Here is a 24,560-nt window from a genome sequence, read left to right on the forward strand (position 1 = left end):
TACTACAAATTTGAGGTTACAATGATGTCATAAAACTCACACTTCCCAAATATTCACAAACTATAAATTTTATAATAAATATTAATCAGAAAATTTCTTGTTGGTCTTTTTTCCCCTTCTAAGTAACTGACATACAGAAATCTAGAAAAAAAAAGGTAAATTTCTAAAATATATGCAATTTAAAAGAAAAAGGATATAAAAGACAAGTAAGCAGATGGAGATTTGAGAAAGACTGAAGAAAAGAAGATGATCTAGAGTATATATTTTTTATGGATTTTTTTGAAGAAAATGCTCCACAAATGTCTCCTGACTTCAGCTGACTGAAGTTGCGATCTTAGTAGTGATGCATCATGCTGGAGAGGCTGTGAAAAATGGCTCCCCTATAACCTTTTTACTCATCTATTCCTTGAATAGTTTGCCCATTAAACAGTCTTTATAGGGTGGTTCACTTTATGCAGACTCGGTGAGGTTCAGTTTTATTTTTCTGAATCAAAATTCAATCCAACCTACCATGTCTTCTTCTCTTTAAGAAGGGAGATTGAAGGTAGTAGGGTAAAGTGGTCCATTCTCAAATCCCCTCTGCAGTGGAGGCTCAATTTACCACTTGCAGGAAAATCTCACATCTTTGGCAGATAAGGAAATGAGTACTAACGCAGTGGTTTGTCCAAAATCTTGCTCTGATTGCTGCCTCTGTTCAAAATAAACAAACACCTTTCCTTGAAGCACAAAAAGCATGTATTATTAAATAGAAGGTATCTGTGATTTTAAGCTCTAATTCATGTTAAAATTTGAGCTAATATTTAACTTGAAGTTTGGGTCTTAAAGAAAAAGAAGGATCATAGCAATAGTACCAGGCATTTATTACCATGTCTTTATGACAAGAAGTTGAAATGGAGATGAAATTTTGATAGCTTTTTTTTTTTTAAAATGCTGTTGTCTTTTCCTTCAATAGTTCTTGTCTTTAGAACTTAGCTCAGCTTTTTTTTCCTGTTGTACTCACTCAGGGCAGCTATCATATCATGGCCAGGAAAGATAATTGAATGAAGAATTGATTTTTATTGCCTGTAATAAAAAGCAGTTCTTATTACTTTTACAAATTACTCATAATTACAATTGTCTAGAGAATGCCTTATCACCCTGAGTGGAGCCGAAATAAGCTGGATGCACAGTAGTACTTCTATGTCTGTGATTTAAAACTTGTGTTCTCATTAATGGCAATGTAAATTAGCACTATGGCAAATTTCGGTCGTATCATTTTACTGGACAGATTCTAATACGGCTGGGGAAGAATCTCAAGCAGACATGCAATTTATTTCTGAGTGGCATCATTCCTGCTGGAGCATGTGCACTGAGTCTGAGAGGTTTCTTTAATTATTGAGGAAGTAGAGTTGTGCAAGTTACACTTCATGAAACATTTTGATTATGTCTTTTAGAGCCCAAGTGCTGGAAACTCTGGGGTGTTATAACCAGGTATCAGGTTTGTTACATTGCAGACATGCAAAGCTAGTTTCAGCATTAAGATTGGTCTGATTAGGTTCAGCAGATATAGATTGAATGTCCTTTCCTAAAGTCTTGTCTTTAAATTTCGCAGAAAAGCAACAGTAAGTTTTCACCTGTCACATCTGAAGTTTTTTTCTTGTTTATCATGCAGTAAGGCTAATAGAGAATATATCTGGCTTTTTTTCTGCCTTTTTTTTTAAGTAGAACCAGTAACTCTGGATCACTTTCATATACTTGATCAGTTACAAGACAGAGAAGGAAAAGCTAGAATTAATCACAACCTTTCTCACCTCCCTAAAGAAAAATTAATTGTTAAAAATTCCCTGGGCACTCAGTCTTCATTAATTTCTATCTCCGAGTTTTGTGCCTTGTTTAAATGTGTCATTTTGATAAATCGAGGTATTGATCTCACTTGATTATAAAGAAAGCATCTTTCAAGAAGAATGAGAACCAGTTTTGGGATGAGAGGTTGGTGTTTCTTCTGTTATGACCTGCTGCATGGCTGAGAAACATCTGACCTCCCCTTATTAAACAGTGTGAGCATAAATGAGGGTTAATTTTCTGAGAAGTGTTTTAATGCTAAATTAGATTTGCTAAGTTTGTTCATGTTATACTTTATATTTTATGTGTATTAACTCACTCATTTAAAACTTACTACCTTTAAGGCAAACATTTATGTTAGATAGTACTGTGCAAACTAGGATTCATGATGATTTTTTACTAATCAACAAGTCCTATTAATTCAGTAAAACCTGCCTAAGGATGTAATCAGCAGTTTAAAGAACAGCTCATACATTAAGCTTGCATACCAGATATCTAGACACATCCTAACCACACCACACCACACAAGCAGGCAGTTTATGTAGGCATGTGCTGGGCTTCTGCAGTTATTCAATACTATGATTAAATTACCAAGTCTTTATTAATGCATGCGGTATTTCTAATGCTCTTAGCCTCAGGCATTTTTATGAATAAGAACCTTTCCCTTTCTGTGTTTGCCAGTAAAACCCCTGGTTTAAAGCATCAAAAATATTTTAAAAAAAAAAAACCTCTACAAAAAAACCCCATACCCTTTTTAAGGCAAAACATCGTACTTGCAATTTCAGTGAAGAAATGCATGCTTAGATGTACTTAATAAAATCTTGAAATGTCATTCGACACTCAATAGGAGCATTTTTGGCTTCTAATATTAAAAGAAATAAAAAGAAAGGAAGCCAAATATAATCTTGGAGGGGAGAGTTGTGGGAGCCTCAGAGGAGAGAAACTGCTCTCTTGCTGGATTCAGACTGCTGTAGACTCTGCAGCTTCTTCTAAGGTTTCCCATGACAACCTCCTGCTCTCCATCCCTAATGCATGGAACATCTGAGGAGAAAACCCTTTCTTGTTCCCCATGGACACATGCCACCAGGCTCTCAAGTAGCATAGACCATGTATATGCCTTTATATAACTTTAGGTTTAAATCTGCACTAGAGTCCAGACTCCCCAGTTGCTTACTTTCCAGCCTGAGCCCACAGTGGCCTAGGTAAGCAAGTTGGGAGGAAAAGTTCTTAATGGTGGGGTCATTATGCTCAAGTTCTGTCTTTACATGTCCTGTAGATGTAATCACATCTTGCCCTGTCAGTCCCCTCATCCCAAGACATATCTACTTTTACAGACCTCTACAAAAGAACCGTAATTGTGAAGGAACTCTCCACCCACTGTTCTTGCTACAGCAGCTCTCGGGGAAGGACTGAGGCCGGCCCTTAGATGGAACCATGGTGTAGGTTTCTGTCTGAGAAGACCTATGGAAAAACTCTCTGAAAAACAAAACACTACTTTGAGAAGCTAGGCTGAGACTGAGGCTCGTGTCAACAGAGCAATGCTCAGTTCAGAAACAAAAGGTGAAGAAAGGTATTCCCTTAGAGAAAGGACTGCAGCAATTAGGGCTGGAAGATGTACTTTTGCTTTTTAAGATGATTTTCACAAGATATGTGGATGGTAGTCACTAGGGAATGCTTAAGTGTCCACAGACTGTTGTCAGCAGGGCAGAACCGAGTGTCCAACAGAAGTCTCAGGGCCACCTCAGCGAGGGGTCTTTGCCACACCTCAGGCTCAGCCCACTTTCAAACTCAGACCTGGTGGCATCGTCCAAGACATGATCTTCCCAGATCTCTCCAGGCACAGCCAGACCCCTTCCAGGAGCTGGCCTCTGATGAGTACATTTCTGGTCGAGGGGACATGGAGAGGGTGCATGTGAGGGGGGCACATGAATCCTACCAAGGGATGACGTATGTGGCACTCTGGGCATGACAACTGCAATAACAGCATGTCAGAGTTCCTTTTTGTCTTAAAACTTCCTACCATCACTTCAGGAACTGATGCTTTCCCAACTCGCTCTGAACCTCTAACAACCTAAAACCAGAAATTCCCTTTAATTATACAGCAGCGGCAGGTAAACATAGCCAGATGGAAGTTCTCCAAGCAAGCAGATGTGTCATGACTGGAAATATTATTTCCCAGCTTTACCAGCCCCACACACTTCAGTATTTGCACCTAGGAAGTCTGGTAATCTCTGACCTGAGCAGATGACTCCAGCCTGCAGTTCCTTCTGTCTCTCCCTCTTTCAACGCCAAATGTATATCTGAGCTAGACCACCTGGTTCTGCTTACCAGAGATCTTAAGAGATGGAAATCTAGGTTCCATAAGACCATGAAGTCTGTAGAATTAGATCTTTACCCAGTGATACATAGCAGCGGCAGCTCTTTCTGACCCCATTTTCTCACACTTCTGTCTAAACTCCACTCATGTACCACTCATATACTCATCAAATTCCATGTTCTACTGGCTTTCTCAAGCCTAATAGTGCACAAGGTCTAGTAGGAGCTCATCTCATTTCACTCCATCCTCAATAGCATAACTTATAGATTACAAAAATGCAAAAGGTTCTTGGTAATTTCTACTATACTCTCATACATTTGCTTGTAGTTTTCTAAAGATTCATTCTTTGTATGATCTCCAAGGTAATAAAATTGGGTTTGGGCTCCAGATGAAAAGTTACAAAATTTGACCTGTGGGTAGAGGTCTCAGTAGTCCATGTCTGAATATTGATGTGGTTTATTATCTTCAGTCTTCCTGATCATGCAAAGCAATGACATAGTTGGGTTTTTTCTTTTTCTCATAGACATATATAAAGGAGAGACATTGATCCAGGATGCTTTCACCATGCAATTCCCAAACAAATTCTACCTGTTCAAGTGGATCAGGAGCAGATGATATGGCAGAGAAACTGCAAGACAACTAGAGGACTGAAGTGAGATTCTGGGTCCAGAACGACTATGAGGATCAACCTAAAGACAGCTGAGAACAAGCTGGGCTCTACCAGAAGTTCTTAGCCTATGAATGTAGGACAAAAAAAAAAAAAAAAGCCAGAAAGGCAACTCTTAAGGGATCTCTCTTTTTAAGTGCCAGACAGTGCCAGAGCTGCCGCCAGCACCCAGTGTGGTAGGGGACAAAACCCCATGACCCTGCAGAGATTTTGTCCACTGAAACTTTCAATATTTTGGGCTACACCTTCAATCACTAGAAAAGCTAGGATGGTCTGATCCCTCTTTCAATGACTGTGATGGGTAGGGACCACATGTATGTTCTTTGAAACAGGCCATGCCATGGTTGTTATGTTTCCCTCAGTAATGTAATGCCTCTGCAAATATAATAATTCCTTGTTCTTAATGTTCTCAATTTAAGTTAATTGATCAACATTTACTATTTATGAAAAAAATAAATGTGTTTCAGCTGTGATTTTTTCTGCAGTGCCTTAACTGTCTCTTTTTTTTCTGGGTCCTACTGAATTTTCACTCCCTTTGGACCTTCTTGCTAACTAGAAAACAGATTAGAAGCTGTCCTGCTTCAGTGAACAAGAGGAATTACAGTTGTTAACAATCTGTTCAAGACATATACATATATATCTTTACTTTTTTTTTTTTACATTCTATGTATTTTTCTGTTGGAAAGCACTTAATCACTGTGAAACTTGAGTAATTAAAGTAGAAATGGTTTTCAGACTTTCAGGTTCTTGTCCTCTGTAAGTGGTACTCAATCTTCCCCAGATGAACTTTCATCTCCTTTCCCTTTGCTCTCTCTACTCTAGTCTCTCATTTTTTCCCCTACTATGACTGACTTCCCCTTGGATATTCCCCTGACTCCTATTACTGCCTTCTCAAAGGACTACTCCCTCCAGTGTCAGATCTGACTATGCTAGGTAATTCATCCGTGCTCTGGTTTACCTGTAGTTAACCTGTAACAAGTTAGCTGGTTGAGAGGTGAAGTCTGCAGTTTTTCAGGCTGTATGCAATGTAGGGTAGGTAGCACTATATTACCCCACAAATTTCCACTTGGAAGAGTGACGGCAGTGTCTTACACACACTGAAACTCCACGGAATTCAAGGGAATGAGAAATCCCCATCTTGTTTATTAATTTCTTTCTTTTAAAATTGATATAATGGAATAGGCTAATACCTTATTGCTTGCTGACATGAAAAGTGAGTCTTGCAAAAATTGTCATCTGCTTTCCCTATTTACAAAATTTCTTCTCCTTCCTACCCTAGCCAGCAAGGTGAGAGAGATACTGTACTTCTTTAATGTAAATGTAAATTATTTATTCTTGGACGATAGGCAAGTAGGATGTTGCAAGTAGATATCATTTTAAAAAACAGTCTGAACCAACTGACAACAGAAATCAGAATTCAATCATAAGAATTATTCTGTCAAATTATTCATATTGTTTATCCTTTCCTTTGTTTATCCTTTCCTGACCCCTTGAAGGAAAGTTTCTTCATAAAAATAATTACCTAATACCTATCCAATTATTTCTTAAATAGTGTTCTGGAATGTATTTCATAATCAGTTGTGGTTAGTGTTTTAATTAAACTTTTGCAATGTATCTACATGAAAATATAGCCAGTGAGACAGGCATACTTGTTCTATGGGAGTTGATTGACAGGAGGGAACAGATTGACTTGGCATGTTAGTAAGACTCATTAATCTTCTTCAAGTACATACTGGGAAAACATGGAGTTCTCTCAACAAGCTGCTACCAAAACAGAGTTTCTGTTTGAACAGTTGGAAAACTCACAGTACGAATGGAAGTCATAAGCAAAGAGCGAGATGCTCCTGCACGATGAAGCATTGTACTTTGGGGGGGTTGTCACTGTGTGTAATGTACTTTAATATTTAGAACAGGCTGATGCTTGTTAGAAAATAATCTATTATAACTTAGATCTGAACTTTTGTGTTCTGAGTACAAAACTGGAACCTAGACATCGAAATCATGCTATGAGTCTTGGTCTACAGATTATTGTATTCATTTTATGCTGGATAAACATGCAACTTCTTAAAAACTAAAGTATATATAACATGCTTTCATAACTATCTAATGTGACAAAACTGTGGAAACGTAGATACCTTAGATGTAGTACAGCAGAAGGGTTTAAAGGAAGCTGCAAGTACCTGGATATATTCCTGAAGAGTCAAATGCATTAGAAGTGCAAGAAATACTAATTTCACTTATCAGCTTCTCAGTAGAGAGATTTTTAACATCTCTCATATATGACTCGTATTGAGACAATTTTTCATGTTTCTTGTACTGAACACTTAGCAGGAAGGGCTAAATTTTTTTTCTCCCCCCCCCCAGATTTTAAATAATACTTAATAGCTAATATTTTAATCACAGGTTACATCTGACAATTCTCCACATTCTACTCTTGTAATTTGTATTGCATCTACTAGCAACAAATATATAATTTGAAAAAATATCTTTTTAACACAGAATGTGGAAATTCATTCCAGCTGAGATATACTGAGGGGAGAGGTATAATGAGGTATTTTTGGGGAGAGACATACTCAGGCACAAATATACCTATGACATGCCCCTGAAATCTATCTCTGATCCAGATGCAACCAATGTAAAGACCCCAATCTTGCAAAGGGCTATGAACGTTCTTTTACTTGCACTACACTCAACAGGTTGTTTAGTACATGACAGAATTCCCTCAAGACAGAAAAATACTGAAGAGCCCTGACAGGAGTGGCCATAAGGAGAAAAGCAGCTGAAGCTCTTTCCAAAAATCTCCTTCCCACATCATAAATTAAAATTATATACATCACAGGCTGAAAAGCTATGATGATCTGAAGAGGCGATTACAAGGAGTTTGTAGACCATTTCTTAAATATTTTTTTTCATTGCATTTCCCTGAGTGTACAAAGGGCACCGAGTTTACATAATTCCTCACTATCTTGAACATACAACTTAGTTCTCTGACATTTTTCCATTTATAAAATGAAGAACGCTTTTTACTGATACTGTAAATAGTACAGGCAAATTAGATGCTATCAAAAACCCTGTGAAACATTCAAAGCAGCATCAGCATCTGCTTTGCATACAATATATTTTTAAAAGAAGTTTCCTTTGCTTTCTTACAGGACAGATTTTTATGTACATTCATTGTATTTGCAGAGCTTTCTTTTCCATTGCAGTGTCAATTGGATGGTTGTGCACTATAAATCTTAGCAGCATACAAACACACAAAGAAATAATACAGACTGCAATACACTTAAGCATGGGATATGTATATTGGAGCAAAATTGGACATCGTTAATAGAGGTTTTCTGGTAACAGAACTGCTGTAATATGAATTTTTATTCACATTTGGTTTAGCAGGCATGCTCAGGGTGTCATGCTCAGTTCTGAAATGCAAAGCTGACAGCAGAATACGAGGCATAATAACACTGCATGTTTCCAGAGAACTCTGCTGTTCTTGGTCCTGGTTTAGCATAGCTGTCTGCAGTTCTTTACCTTTTCAAATTTAGGCTCATGAATACACGTCCCACCAAGAGGGGTGAGTGTCATTGGTATGAATTTTAGAAGTCAGGAGAAAACCAAAGACATTTTCAGTGATGTTCATCATTGTTGGCTGCCTCCTTTTGGGATGTTCAGTGGGTTACTACATTCTGGACTTTCAAAGACTGTCAAAGTTCCTCAGCCATCTATAATCAGTAGGCCCGTGTAGGTCCTCATTACTTTTGAAAATTAAGTCCATGGTTTTAGCTGAGCATCCAAACAGTAAAACTCCTATATATTTGGAAAGTGTGCTTCAGGCTTGCTTGTCAGTGAGAAATGGATGATGCCAAAGGAGCTCCTAAATAAATTTGAACTTTTTGGACAATGTTTGGCAAAATGCACAGTCTAATTGATTCTAAAGGCAAGAAGTTTTATTTGAACATGTTTAAGAGAAAATTTGGCTTGAACCTTAGTTCAGCTTTTGACTTGTTTTTTTCTTGAGAAATTTCTGTCCAAGGTTTCAGACCAGTACTCTGTCCTTATCCTTCATTCACCTTCCTGGTCTCCTATACATCCTTATCTCCTATACATCCTTATCTCCTATACATCCTATCCTCCCAGCATAGATGGGAGCAAAGGAAACAAGTCAAATGTTTATGCTAACACCTTAATGTGCAGCCATACTGCATGAAGGTGGAAGAAAAGAACAAACAGTATCTCTAAGGGGGTACCATGATGAAAGCCTCATAAACCCAAGAGTGAAGGATACCAGAGAAAGGAGCTCTTAAATTATGAGTATTTCCTTTTACTTAAGATGATTTCAGAACCTGAGATAAACGGGATAAGACAGCAAAAGAGATGTATTATTTTGGCCATACTCCAACAAAAGTAACTGCAAAGCTTTAGGCACAAGTATTGTAGTTCAAACCCTTCAGGACAGAGGTTGACACTGATACCAATCAGTGAAAGGAATATTAAAACCAATTTGAAATAATATCCATATCTAGGGCACCTAGTGCTGTTAATCCAGCCGAAATAGTTTCAAAAGCACCAAAGCTGCTTACGCAAAAGCAGTTATCTGAGAAAATGTTATTGAGTTCCTGTACCATTTTTGTAGATTGACAGTAGAGGCTGTTAAGTTAATTCAGAAAGTGCACAGTAATGGTTTAGTTATTACCAAATAATTCCTGTATTGCTAATTACATGAAGCATTTTGAATAAATTATTCATAAACAGTTTAACCTTTTTAAAACAAATGTTTTTAATCTGGTTTTTATCTGTTGTACATAGCCTCTGTTTTGTTCAAGTGCATGCTCCCAGAGTAAATAATACTGATGCTAGTGACTAACATGGGCTATTTCGGGCATACTTCAAATATCCATTACTTCCCTACGTATGGGTGCCTGACTATGCTAAATTGTAGCACAGACTATGCAGTAAGTAAATTCAGCAGTAAAACTGACTAAATTAATCATATGTTGTCTTTGTCACAATGATGGATCATGTACAGTCAAAGATCTGACACCTTATCGGTTAGAAGGGACTATTCCTCCACCTTACTTGCTCTGTTTTTCAAAATTCATATGGCAACTCATGTAGAATATCTCTAAATTGTTGATTGGTAGACGTGGCAAGTCTGTTTTCACTAGACATTTGAATTGTAGTTGAGGTATTACGAAAAGCTGCCTAACTGTCTAGGTGCTGAGCACTTTTGCAATGCAGTATAAATTATCTTCCAGGATTACCAATGATTTATATGTGTTTTTTCTAGCCTTCTGAGTTTTGTTAAGATTAGACTTTCAGTTATTATTTATTTCCAAATCTCTGCGAAGATAAAAAATGAATTATTCATTTCTGTGTCATAGACTCGTATGGCTGGGAGGGATCTCAGAGGCTGTCTTATCTATCTGCTTGCCCTAAGAGGCATCAACAGCAGATGTGTTAGCCCTGACAGATGTTTGTTTAAGATCTTCTCATAGATTTCCAGTGATGGAGTCATCACTAGTTCCCCAACATTCTGCTTGGTTTCCCTACCCATATTGTTCAAAAGAGGGTTTGCTTGGGATTTTTTTTCTCCTAATGGTTTTGCTTTTTGAAACCCATTATTTCTAATCCTTTCTGGCATTGGCCTGTGGAATAGATTGCTCCCCTTCACACTGTAGCAGTAATTTCTGTATCTGAAACCTGCTACCATTCCCACATCAGTTTATTAATTTCTTTCACTCATTTCTCATAGTTGACCCACGCCCTGTGAGTGAAATGTGGGCACTGGGTGGGATTTCATCTTCACTGGAACTTCATTCCAGTTTCTATGATATAGATGTCTACAGCTGAGCAAGTCACTATAATACTCACCAGAGAGCTTGTAACCTCCTTAAAATCCACAGTGTTCAGGGCACACACGGTATCATTACAAAGTGGTTGCTTGCTTTTGGTCAGACTAATTACATCTTAAACTCTAATGTCTGTATTGGGGAAGACTAATTTGTGCACAGTAGCTATGTAGACCATTCATCTTGTAGGTGCCGGAATAAGATGATACAAATTCTGAAACAGTCATTCCAGAGCTAATTGTTTAGTTACGTAGTGCTCCCATGTAGCCATCTAATACCCATATGGATAGTGTAGGCCTATCCCATCTAGTCTTCATCTTCCTCTTTAGAAAGAGATTAGTCTCATGTAGCTCCTCTGTGTCATCTCTCTGTCCCATTCGGAGCTCTCATGTATCCCAGGGTGTCTAAAATGGCACTACCTGCCTGCAATTAGGCAACTGCATCCTTCTGTGTCTTGTAGGTTATGCTCTTCCATGTATTTCCCAACATAGCATTGACCCATTTTAAGAAACTGTTAATTATTCCTGCTGAGGTGTTTTGTATTGTATGTCTCTTGTGTCGATTTAAATGTATGTTAGAGTCTGAGTAGATGTATTTCTGTTACACCTGCCTTTGAATTTTAGCACATCTTTCCTGAACTCTGTGTAAAGTTATTCTCCAGAACTCTCAACCTTGCTCCATCATTTGTGCTTCACATTTGGTGTCACAAAACACTTCTACAAGTCACATGCAAAAAAGTGCTGGATTGTGGAAAGTCCATGGGAATCAGGATACCTAGGGTCTCATCCAAGCTCATTCACTGATTTCAGTCTTAGATAGATCTCTTTGTTTCTTTGTCTCCATCCTGTCAGATGTTTGGGAGAAATAATATCTCTTGCTTTACATTTCAGTCTCTTCTGGGACTTCTAAGTGCTGTTAGAAACCAGTTAATAGTAGTATATTATGCTTATAATAAACCTGACATTTACGGAGAGAAAAGCTACTCATTTTTATTTCTGATCATGTTAGATATAAGGCCAACTATATTCTACACCAGGAATACTTTTGTACCGGAGGGAGAATTTCTGGCCCATTGAAGGAAAAGTGAGCTTTTCAGCCACAATTTTAACTGTCATCTGTTATTAAACCCAAAAAGAGTAAGGTGTGATGGTAGGGTGTGATGTACATCTTTTTTTTTTTTTTTTATCAGATAACCGTAGAATTAGACATGGAGGGGATTATTCTTAGATTTTAGAGGATTTTCTTACAGATTGTTCCTCTGGTTGGTCTGCCAATGCAGTATCCATTTCTCATAAGTTTAGAGTATCTAAACTGCTTGTATCTACCTGTACTAGATCTAACAGCTAGGAAGCATTTTCTGATATTCAGTTTACAGTTTCCTTTATTCATAGAAATGCCCCTTTAGAGCTTCATTGTAAAGGCTTATCTACTTCACAGAAACTAATGCACATTTCATTTTCTAGTATTTGGTATTAAATGCAGATAGCAATCTGCATTTTTGTGGAAAAGGTTATTATTTTCCTTTTTATCACATGAATGTCTGTAAGTAACATGTAAAATTATCTCTACTCTTCTCTTGTAGAATTGTAGACACATAGTGCTTGACTGCAAAGCTCTGTAATTTTCATGTTTTTTTTTTTTAATACCCTGCATTTAAAGTTTCACATCTGCAGATCTGAAGAGGAGGATGTAAAATAAAAAGCACACAATGTTCTCAGGAAAACAAAAGAGGAGTGGGTGGCTTTAGATAAAACGATTGCCTTGTACCTCTGACACTGATTATTTTGTTTGGTGGTGCACAAGGCTCTAAAGGGGAGAGTCTGTTTGGGAAAGACATCCATGCTCCGAAATTGCCAGGTGCAATGGGATACAGGTTAGTCTTTGGCTGAAGAAAGAATTCAGATAGAAATGAATGTTCAGTGTTAAGCAAAGAATATTGCATTTCTGAATGGATGTTAAATGATGTGTCAGGCAGCTCTAAAGCACACCGTTTAAAATGAAAAGATAGCATTGCCTCCATGTCTTACTTGCTTATTTGCACTGAAGCATCAGTGACAAAATATGGATTGTTTCTCTGATCCTATCCAATACAAGGCTTTGATTATCCACAGCTGCCAGGCAAACTAAACTCCAGGTATTATCACAAGACAGACATATTTTCAACTTGAGACATAATTTACACTGAATTCATGGTCGAAACATTTATAGCTGTCCTGGACATTGGCAAAATCACAACTAGAACCCAAGATATTTTTCAACTAAGAGTAATTTTTTCATTTTTTGTATATTTCAACCTAGATTTTGAAAGGCACCTTTTTCTACATAAATTACAAGGTGAGTATTTGTGTGTAGAAATGAGGAATTATGAGATTTCACTATAGTAAACCTAAAGGGAATGCATTTTTTCTTAAAGGTCATTGAAAACAAGGTTAGTAGAACTTCTTGTTGAATAATCAAAAAGCAATATACTATACATCCATGTAAATCTTGTCTGATTCAATATTTGCTTTAATTAGTCTTGCTGCACCGCTTACAAGGGCTACTGATCCCTTTAGAGAACCAGCATTTCAGATTAGGCTTCCACTGAAAGACTTACTGTACTTGTCAATTAAAAAAAAAAATCCCCCTCCTCCACCTTCTTCTCCTGTCCTTGCAAGGGAAAAAAAAAATGAAATAATAAATTTAAACTATTAAAATAATATTTTAATCATTGAGTACTAATGAAAAATAAAAGTATGGTATTCCATACTTTTTCAGAAGGTTAATCAAAGAGATAGAGAAGTTACACAATTTAATCCAGGTAATGGGACATATTAAAGGAAGGGTCAGGACTAGACTGTAGGAGGTTTTATTTTTTTTTATCCTGGGAATATACAAAATTATAATCTCACACTTAAGAACAGCATGAGAACAATATGCTGCTGCTAATTTTTTTCTTATCATTCCAAATGGGTGGTGTTAAGGACAGTTTAGACAAAAGGCAATGCTCACAATTTGTGGAAAAATCCTTATTCTTTTGAAAAAAACTGAATTGGTCTGAAATTGTTTTATGCCAGAATCTTCTGCAGAGTAGAAGCTCTCAGGAGGCATTGAAATTGGCAGTCTGGCTACATGTATTTCTACAAGGATATCAGGTTTACAGGACTGCAGCAGGGATTTCATAAGCTCTCTGGTTTTAGGGCAAATCACCCAGGAAGCCTACCCCAGAAGTGAGGACCTCATATCTCCACGGTGTCTGGCTTTAAGTGCTATTCTGCCTCACAGCTAAACCAGCATCGGAGGTGTCTCACAGAGGGCTGCATCTGGACTAAGACATCTAATTTCTTTTTGTTAACTTTGTCCAAAAATTTCCAACCACTACTAGCATAAAACATACTAAAAAACCTCTAAAAGCCTAAAATAGGCTTCAGATGTTAGAGCTTAAAGTGCAACAATAAACTTCACCATGTTGATTTCTTTTTTAAGCTTTTTTCAGATCATTGCTAGGACAAGACTTTTAACATTCATAGTTTCAATACTAGGCAGCAAAGAGTAAAATCAATGGATGTGAGTTTCTAATGTCTCCAAAGCATTCCCCAGGAAATATATATATACTGCTAGGTAATTATTTGTGCTTCTTTTTGGGTGAGTAAAGATTCTGCTTTGGAATTAAAATCCTTGCCCTCTAGATATGCAGATGTTTACAGGTCTGACATAAAAAAATATCCTTCAGGTACGTTGCTCTTTGCATTCTGCTTTCTAAGCATGCTGTGTCAGAAATAAGGAGGGACCGAAGATTCTCCTGGTGGTCTTAGGCAAAGAAAATACCATAGTCATTGTTGGTCCATTCTTTGTCACTGTTGATGCGGAGCAGAAATCAGGCAAAGCAATGGAGCTAGAAAACAATAGGAAAAACATGAAAAAGAGAAAGTAAAATGAAGCCCGGATGAAAGACAAAGGTGTAGAAAATCACTGACAATTAAAAAAAAAAAAAAGTTAAATATGTCAATAGAAGCAAACAGAGATAACAGTTCAAAATGAGAAAAGAAAGAAGGATGCTGCTTATTTTCAGTGTATTAAAGGAATGGTAAACCTAAAGTGGAAAAGTTCAGGAAAAAAATCATGAAAACAGATAAAGAAACCATAAAATGGTGAAGAAAAATAAAACCAAGAAATGCTGTAATAATTCCAAGCACCTTATTTACAGGAAAGTGCTTGTAAATATGCCTTCCATATGCTTATAAATATTAATGTTACATATTGAACATATAATAAAAAGGCAAGCAAAGAAAAGAATCTAGCTTTAATGTGATTGTGATTTTCTAAGCTGTCACACTTTTTAACATTGACATAATACACTAGGAACCTAACTGAGCATGAAACTTAGGCATATGCTGAAATTTAAGTATTTAAATAATCTCACTCACTGCTGTAGCTGATTAAAGCAAGTATATTCTTAAATGTATAGCTAGATTAGGGCTTCTAGGGGGAGGTTAACTTGCAATGCCTATGAAAGAAGATAATATTTTAAACAACATAAATTTCATTCAAAGTCTTTCTATGACAGCATAAGTTTCTGTACAAATATTTGGGATGTCTTTTCAGTTGAATCTCTTCCCATATTAGCTGATTTTAACTGAAAATGAAAACCAGCTTTTCAGGACAGATTTTTTTTCTAAACGAGACACATCCTAAGGTCCCACTGCCATCCTGTTTGCAAAATTGTTAATTAAGAAAATAAATTTACAAGACAAAGGTGCTGTAAGAAAGGAACATTTTCAACATCACACACTTAAAATTAATGAGGATGGGAGGTTGAATTGAAGGGATGGGCTTGGAAAATGTAGAGCAAAATTGCACATGCACAGGATTATTACTCCAGTACATCCACTAATTAATCATAAAAAACCAAGGTGATGGCAAATACCAGATTTCCTAGTCTATGTTCTTGTTTGCTAGCAGGTATCTTTTTAAATCCTGCTTTTATTATGACTTCTTTGACACAGCACTCAGATAGGGATATATAAGCGGCATCAGTGCCAAATTGCACAATTAATCTAAGGTGACCTGAGTAATTCAGCTAAATGAGGCATGATCTGAATATGACAATGCAGAAGACGTACAGAAAAAGGGAGCAGAGCAGGAAAGGAGAGGATCTTAGCTCAAAACAGAACACAGAGATTCTGGTTCACTATTTTCCTGCACTTTTTGTATTTATTTGCATCTCTGTACAAAGTGGATGTTACATGATACGAAGAAACAGGTAAATGAAAATGCATCTCAGTGGTACTGTTCAATGGTAAAGTGGGACAGGGCTGTAATTTAACACATGGGACAAGGCTATGTTAAAAACCAGTCAAAATCCCTGTATTTTAGCAGTACTATATCTGCTCTCTCAGACCTCTGCACTACAACTTCAAGCCTGACTCCCACAGATTTGTATAAAGATGACAGTCAATTGAATTTCCCTTTCAACAGCCCTAATAGCTCATCATCTTTTTTTTTCCTGTCTGATTCATTTGTGTCATTCCATGCTCCATCTTCTCCAGCTGAAAAACCTGTATAAGATTTTCTTAGCCCATCATGCCCCAGGCACCTCCAGCCCGTGTCTCACTGGAATAATTTAATACCTCGTTCTACCAGTGCTGCTTTTGCAGAGCTTCACCGTAACTCAGATTTCTGAAATGAGCTGGGTTTAAAAAAAAAAAAACAAAAACAAACCACACAACAGTTCCACAGTTGCGTGGAGAGAAATGTGACACATGGGTAGGAATAAGGAACTTGGAGCACAGAATTTGGTGGAAACTAGGAGAAAAAACAAGAAAATCTTCAAGCTCTTCTGAAACCACAACCAAAGAGGGTAATGTACAAACCAAATGGCAAAAGAAAAAGCAGAGTTGAATGACAACTAACTTTACTCAATTATAGGTAGAGTTTAGTGAGCTGACTAAAATCTGTAAAAAAGAAAATGGAAGAGTCCGAATGCCCCAATAAGTCATAGTCCCCTAATAAAAAGATCATAATTTCTCCTTCTACTGATGTAGTGTTCAGAGGAATTAATAGTTCCTCGGGTTTTTCTGCAACAGAAGTGAGCGTGTGCTAAATCAGTAATGTTATTTATCTTTGATGATGCTGGGACATCTTTCAGAAAATAGCAATAACCGTTACTATTGGGATCATAGTTTAGTTCAGAGTAATTTTACACGGATCCTTATCTCTTTCTTACATATCTCCAAAAAATCTTGTCTCCTGGCTTTGTGGAGGAGGAGGCAGTGTAAAAGATGATTGTAAGAGCTGTTTGCTTTATGAGCCAAGGTAAAATTTACAAGTTACAGTCCATCCAGCTGCTGGAAACGTGCCTTTTTTCACATGCAATTCAGTAAGTCTTCTTTACAATTTTTTTTTTATTTTATTATTTTATGAAGAGAGCTCTTGCAGTCCATTATAAGCTACTACCAGAATCAATTAAACATGGCACAGTAAAACTGCAGAACAAAGGACAGAAGCCTTGCAGGATACAGTATGTTCAATTAATTATTCCATTGCGAATTAGAGGCAATTAAGATTGAAATCTTTTTCATTGATTTGTGCTAGTTTATCTGTGATTGAGCCAGTAGATGAATTGTATAAAATTACAGAAAGAAGGAGGAGTGAAACAACTTCTAAGAAACATTTTGCTTATTTGGATTTGTTTAAGGTCAGAAACCATACCAGACATTTCTCAGACTGGAGAATTGAAGCAGAAGTTGGGAATGACTGGGGTGAAGAAGATGACTAGCTCTTAATTAAAGACACTTGGTGTATAGGACAGGAATATCTCAGGCCAAATATCGTGTGGTTCCAGTGGAGCTTTGCACTGTGTTCTGTGGACCATGAGAGTTGTAACCATCTCCTGCAAGTACTCAGGGGGAACATTTGAGCTTTTAAAGTGCACTTTTCTATGTGGCATTTAAATGCCTTCAAGATAGCTGTGATGGAAGCATCTCAACTGCAATTTGAATCTAGGAATTTTTGCTTTCAAAGTGAAAATCAGATGCCTGAATCACTGACCATAAAACCTACCTTAGAAAAAGTTTCTAATACTCCAGAAGGGTAGCTAATACTCTCTACCATTTTTTCCTGCCAGAAACACACTGTTTCTGAGCTTAATTATCTCTGACCAGTTCACAGATCTCTCAGTCACACAGCTCCTGAAGAGACAATTTTTTCACCACATACTTTCCTTTTGATGGACTATAGTTCATTCAACTATCCCGATCCAGCTCCCAAGCTGGAACCAGAAAGCAAGGTCATGATGCTGTACTTGGCAAAAATACACGTACAAAGGCAGTCCTCAAGACATTTATTGTACAATGGGTAAGGTATGCATAATAAGATGACATTATGGTATATTAGGCTTTTTGTGGACTGTGAAATGCTTTGAATGGGAAGAGAATTGCTACATTTCCAAACCCTGGAATATTCACAGCTTTGCTCTCTCTGAAAAGACACTAATGCCAGATAAAGAAAAAAAAATGTTTTAAGTATGTTTTAGTCACTTGTAAGATACCATATTTATGAATGCATGAGGAACCAGGCTACTCAATAAGTTGATACCTGGACTTCAACAGCTATGAATCAGTCAGAAGTTGCTACTGTTTTGTGGCCATTTAAGAAAGTCAACATCCCTGTAGGCAAAAAAAAACATCCTAGTAACCATGATATACGCACTGCTGTAATTCCTGTTGCCATTGTCAACACTCAAAGATGGAAATGACCTTAACTTTCTCCCATTGAGGCCATGTCTTCATAGTAAGGCTGAGTTGCCTTGACATACTAGCGTGGGTAACTCTGCACTTGCCGAAATATACATGTCCTGCAAAGCACAGCAAGGGTTTGAGTCTCCAAAGGTTAACAGCGTGCCGCTTCTGCCATCAATAATATCAGACACAAATGCACAACAGAATCCTGTCTTTCTGGATGTAAAGTGCATTGTGTACAGCTATAAATTCATCAGACATTCCACGTGGAAGGAGATTAATTAATCTCTTCAACAGGTTTTACACAAATTTGGTTTTCCTTCTTCTCTGTTTTCTAACATGAGGCTTCTAACAAGAGGCTCCACCTCTCTGAAAGTACCAGGTGTGGGTATAACATAGGTGCAACTGTAGGAAAGCACAGATGGATCCATTAGAGCTTGAATACACAGTCCCACACGGAGCTGCTGAGTTACATAACTACTTCTCCGCACACACGTTTTTGGACCACAGCTGTAGTAAAAGCATTGTTCCCTCGTTAACATTTTAAGTGCAATGAGCAGTGCTGTCTTGCTGAAAAACCAACATGTGAGCATAATGAACTGTGCTAAGCTGATTTATTAGTGCTCTATTATGCTTCTGTAGAGAAGCTTTTTTTCTGCTTTAGCTTTTCACAACACATAACAATTCTTACACATAGTTATACCTTCTGCATGGCACATGCACCTATCTCTCTTTTTAAATATGTAGTCATATATCTGTACATTCATATATAGGTGTACATAGAGATACATACAAGAAATAAGTAGTATGGCACCCAAGATGACAATAAAGTCTTGTAGAGTAAATAAGAAACACTTGTTTTGACATACTTACTTTATATATGTATATATTTGTTAGTAAATAGCACTGCAATTGCAGAATATATTTTAGCATTAGTAATGTGCGATTTCATAGGTCCATTATAACACCCAAACTCAGAGTAAACGGTAGGATTTAGGGCATTTTCAGCATAGACCTTTCAATGCACTGCATATTGATACCTGCTCCCAGAGTTACAACTTGCACCAGGTAAATGCCAGGCTCCTACTAGACCTACAGTAGCCAAACAAACAGATGTGCCTGAAATCTTCCTTAAAATAATGGTTGAAAACATACAGGGAAATATGTCAGTTCATTTGGGATTCCAGAGCTCAGATCCTTCACAACCCTGAGACGGCAAATCGGATCCAGCTCAGACCAAGACACCTAAATGTTGAGATCTACAAGTATCCATGTGTAAGATAGGTGCCTAAATTTCCACTATAGTCATCAGAGATGTGGGATTCAATTTAAGTGCCCACAAACAGGCATCCAGTGCTGTTTAGGATCAAGTCAGGCATCCAGCCTGTCCTCCAGACGCTCCTCCAGAAAGCTCTCAGGATGGTATATTTTCTTGTATATGAGCCAGTCTCCTGGCGCTTATAGTTTTGTGTCATTTTCATTTAAAAAATGACTAGAAAGCAATTATTTCCCTAAATTTTGCTTTTAGAATGTTGTGGCAAAATAGTTCCAGAAAATTAATGTGTTTCTTAAATCTGCTCCAGTACAATGGCTACAGATCTATGACATCTCAATGACAGCCCTGTGTCTTCAGTTAATCCTCTGCTTAAACAGGGTGTACTTGGGTTTTATTTCATTTCTCTGGAGGGAGCTAATAATTCTGCAGCAGGAAAAGCAGTCTACCAATTTCAAGTGTTCTCACTATACATTGCAAAGATCTTACTCTAAAGCATCTTAGGGTCATTTTAATTGTGGTCACTCATTCCCTAACACAAGAGCCCCACACAGTGTATGTGTTTTATTAGATCATTTTTTCAAGCTCTGACTGGAGCTTCCAAAAACTGCTAGAAGTTTGAAAAGTGACAGTAAAAATGACATTGTATGTTCCTATATGTCTTCTCCCAATGGATTCCAGATCCAATTTTCTCACTTCATGAGTGAAAAGATGCTTATTTTCTCTTCTCCCACTTGCAAACACAGCCTGTGATCTGAAAACCAAGCGGGGTTCTTCTTACCTCTTGCCTCATTACCAGTAATAAAGTTTCTGCAAGCAGAGTTTTACCTTTCTCATGATGAGAATACATTCTAATTTGGTCTTCACTTCTGGCTTTATTCCTCTAATTGTATCCTGTCAACAGGATAAACATAGTAAGGGCCAATACCTGAATAAGAAGAGGTCACTTTTATGAAGTCATCTGTCATAGTATAACAGCACTTCACAGAGATTTGTTAATGTGTCAAGAGAAAATTGGCATGTGGAAGATATCAATGTTTGCTTCTGAACATCTTGGCTTGAAAGATCAGTTTGAAATAGCATCAGAACTGGACTGTAATGCCAGCAGGGAGTCCAACTACTTTGTAAGATTATAAGAAAAGAAAAATCTAGAAAAAAAAAAAATATATATATATATTTTTTTTTAGAACACAGGAGAGTACAACATTTGGCTTTGGACCATTGACAGTGTCATTTTTATTGAACCGGTCATCATTTTTCCCCCTATTTTTCGATGAACTACTGTAGAGACAGAGTGTTTCCTTTAAGACAGTGTAGGGTAGCCAACCAGAATCACTCTAATGGGATTACAAGTGACATTTCACTGGCCCTCATTCCAGGTAGATGTTTCTGCATCAGCAGACTCTTTTCAGTCCCCCTCTTGTCTCTCAGAAAGCCAAGCAGCTATTTCCAACAATTACCTTGACTGTATCTGAGCAGACCAGACCATAGTCAGTTCATATTACTCTGTCAGCTTGAAACTACAGGTGAGTGAAAGTTGGATTTGACAGCAATAGAGGAGAGAATGTAAAAACTAATATATCATATTATTATTAACAATAAAACATCAGCCAAATACAGTGATCATAAAACAGTCACTAACTAAAATCAAAGGTGTGAAACAAATCCTTTAATCTTCTTGCTTCACATCACACTGTTGTATTTTACGGTAGATTGCGCAGAATGCTCTTTGTGCTCCTGCAGTTGCAGGACTTTTTTATTTTTAATGCGTGTGTTGCTGTTAACCTCACCATCTCTACAAAATCTCATAGTTCATTGCAAAATGTAGTGTAATGCACTTCACCATTCAGATTAGGTAGCGGTGATTATAACACAATAATCGTGTGCATGTGCTATACATCTATACAATCAAGCCATTCTTTTTTAAATATTAAATGGCCTCTTGGGGCAAAAAGTAGGTTAATCAAAATAATACTGCCAAGTAGAGAGTTCAGACCTTTTTATATAAGAAAATTAAGTAGAACTGGTAATTATAACTAGTGTACAACCTTTCAATGTAGTCAATAAGAAAGTCAATTTGCTTAAAATAATGAGGTATTCTGGCATGAACAATCTGTTCATACTTTGTTCCCAAGAGCCTCCAGAGGGAATCAGAGCCCTAGCTGACATTTGATACTTTCTGTCAATTTATCAGCTCCGTGTCAGTCTGAGTTTGTAAGATGGTGGTAGGAGGATGCTTGGGGACTGATACGAAAACTGGGAAAACACAGTTGGTTTCTAGTGTCTGAGCTTATCCTTATTAAAAATAAATAAACCCCTCACATTTCCATCCACAGTCCCTCCAAAATTGACTTGGGATGTTTAGATATGGTATTCAACTAACAAGAAAAACAAAGGTAATAATAATAATAAATGCTAGCAATATTTAGGAGAGGTGAGGAGATCTTAAGCTTCAGGTTTCACTAATGGAGATCTATTTACAAACCAATGAGTATGGGAGGAAGCAGATTACCTCCCATTTGCCATTTCACTCTGAGGTTGTTCCTGTGCTGCCAGGGAAGCTGTCAAGTGCCAGTCTTGGTAAGACAAGATACTGGATGAGGCCAATTTGGTGGCCAGTTCAGAAAAACATTTTCTGCATCCAGCAAATTTAGGTCCGAACTGTGGAGCCTTGTGTTCCCTTCTGCTGCCTTGCCTTCAAACACTTTTGCTTTAGGAATCTTTTCTTGGCTCATAGAAACAAATAACCAAGTAATTGGGGAACACTCAGGGATGCAAAAAGTTGTGGTCATGACATATCTGGTTTTGATATACTGTTCACACTCAGTGTGGAGAGATATGGATACCCCCACAAACCAATGGCGCTCATTCGGAAAACAGTATTATTAGGAGAGTGATCTGGAAAAGAGATATCTGTACGTATGCCACATAGAGGTCACAGCTAATTAACAGTTTGTGGTTAAAACGAATTCATAATGATTCATGGTAATACTTACCGGTTCATTGAGATGTTGTGTTGCCTTGTTCGACTGGTTTGCAGAATCATCAACATCTGAATGGGGTCTTCAGATCACCAAAATCAGCCTTTCAGCTGGTGAGAGGCAGCTCCAGATTTGTAGAGACTGCTAAAACAGCCCTCCAGGATAACTGACATTACTGCATTTCTTCACTAATGGCAATGTTGCAAGAAAAAGGGGGCTTCAGTATCGGTGATCCTTTTGACTTTGACAGAGAGTAGCAAAAAGCAGACAGATCTCACTGAGGGCAAAAAAGGGCTGAAGGAAGAGAGGAGCAGAAAATCCTAAAAATTGAGGGGACAGCAAGGTCATCTACTCATTTCAAAGGCTGTCTTGTTAACTGATGTATGAAGTGTCCTTTAAAGAAAGGCTTGTGAGCATTTGTAAACAGTTCAGGGAAAAGCCACCAATCGCAGGTTCTCAGGAGCAAGCGATATAGGTTTTGGGCTTCTTGTGCACAGCCTGGCACAGGCATCCCAAGTATTATCAGCTTGCACAGAGCTCAGTGCAGGACCTGGAACCCAGGGAACCAGCACAATCCTTGCCCTCCCTAGTGCTCTGCTGTAATTGTAACAAAAACCTGCCCAATTTCCTTCATCCTGTGATGAGCTCCATGTAGTAGTTTTGTTTATCCTGCAAGGGGAAAAGGTAAAAGAATTTATTTTCCCAGACCTCCCCACAGGCAAAGAGGGACATGCCAAGCATTCCTGGGAACGTGCAGAGCCATGCAAAGCCTCACTGCTTTTGACCTTCTCTGCATGGATGCTGAAATCCTCTATGAGACATCCCTCCATGAGATCACAGCCTTCCCCAGCGACATTTGTATGTGTCTCCTGGGCACACATGTTGATGCAATGTGTTCGTTGAAATGGAAGTGCTTTGCAAAGTCACAGCACCCAAAAAACTTCCCTCAGGGAAGCTTTAAAAACACCTGATCCCTAGTACTGTCTAGGCAATTTTGAAGATAAATGGTCTTCAGAAGGTTTTTTAATGTCTCCCAGAGGTGAGTGTCATCCCTACCAAGGCCAGTAGCACTGCCTTTGGTGTGGCTAAAAACCAGATATATTACAAGTTCTTTCCAAGAACACTTATCAGAACATTGGAGATGGTCTAGTGAGCGGCAATAGCTATGGGACGAACAGCTTGCTTTAGAGGAAGGAGCCAAAAAGTTAAAGAATAGTTAAAGGATAGAAACCTTTATTACTCTCTAATGTAAAGCAGGGACAAGAATTTTCCTAACATGAGGTTTTACTTGAAAAAAAAACTTGACTCCTTTTGCAAATAAAGGAACACTTAGCTAAACCATGTACTTTTCCAAAATAAAGAAAAAAAATGCTCACTTTAAAGTGTTACATTTTGTCCTGTCAGCATCCTCACATTTTTTCTGGAGTGACCAAACACAGAAGGGAACAATCAGCAACTTCTTACCTTTCTACAAATATGAAAATGTGAAAAAAAAAATATTTCAGTATAATGTTCCTTTTAAAACTTTCCATATGAAAGTACTAGCTAATATTAAAATGTTAAGTGAGTTACAATGACAAACAAAAATTCCTCATGCTGAAAACAATGCACATTGCTTCCACTGGACTACATGAGTGGTCCAGATACTTCCCTCTGTCACTTTGTCCCATCAACAACAGATGTCTGACCATCTCCTCTGAAAACACGCTATCAAGATAGGGCAAATTATATACCCATTCCTAATTAATTCCAGGGAGAGGCTGAAGCTTGACAGGAATTGAGGTGATAGTGGGAAATATTTCCTACGTTTGATACCATTGGAAGATTAAGAGAGTGTTCTGGTTTTGTTTAGTGAGGGGGGGCCTAAGGTGGTAGCTTCTGTAGGAAACTGCTAGAAGTTGCTCCCTTTTGTTCAGTGGACTGGGCTGGGCCTAAGGCGG

At 37.7% G+C, this 24,560-nt stretch overlaps 1 protein-coding gene across 3 annotated transcripts in view; it reads left to right on the forward strand.

Annotated features, from left to right (window-relative positions):
* Positions 1-24,560, forward strand: part of CELF2 (CUGBP Elav-like family member 2) — a 565,018-nt gene that overhangs the window by 38,134 nt on the left and 502,324 nt on the right. The window lies entirely within an intron of this gene.

The sequence above is a fragment of the Chlamydotis macqueenii genome, chromosome 1 (assembly GCF_036417535.1).
Source record: "Chlamydotis macqueenii isolate bChlMac1 chromosome 1, bChlMac1.mat, whole genome shotgun sequence".
NCBI lineage: Eukaryota > Metazoa > Chordata > Aves > Otidiformes > Otididae > Chlamydotis > Chlamydotis macqueenii.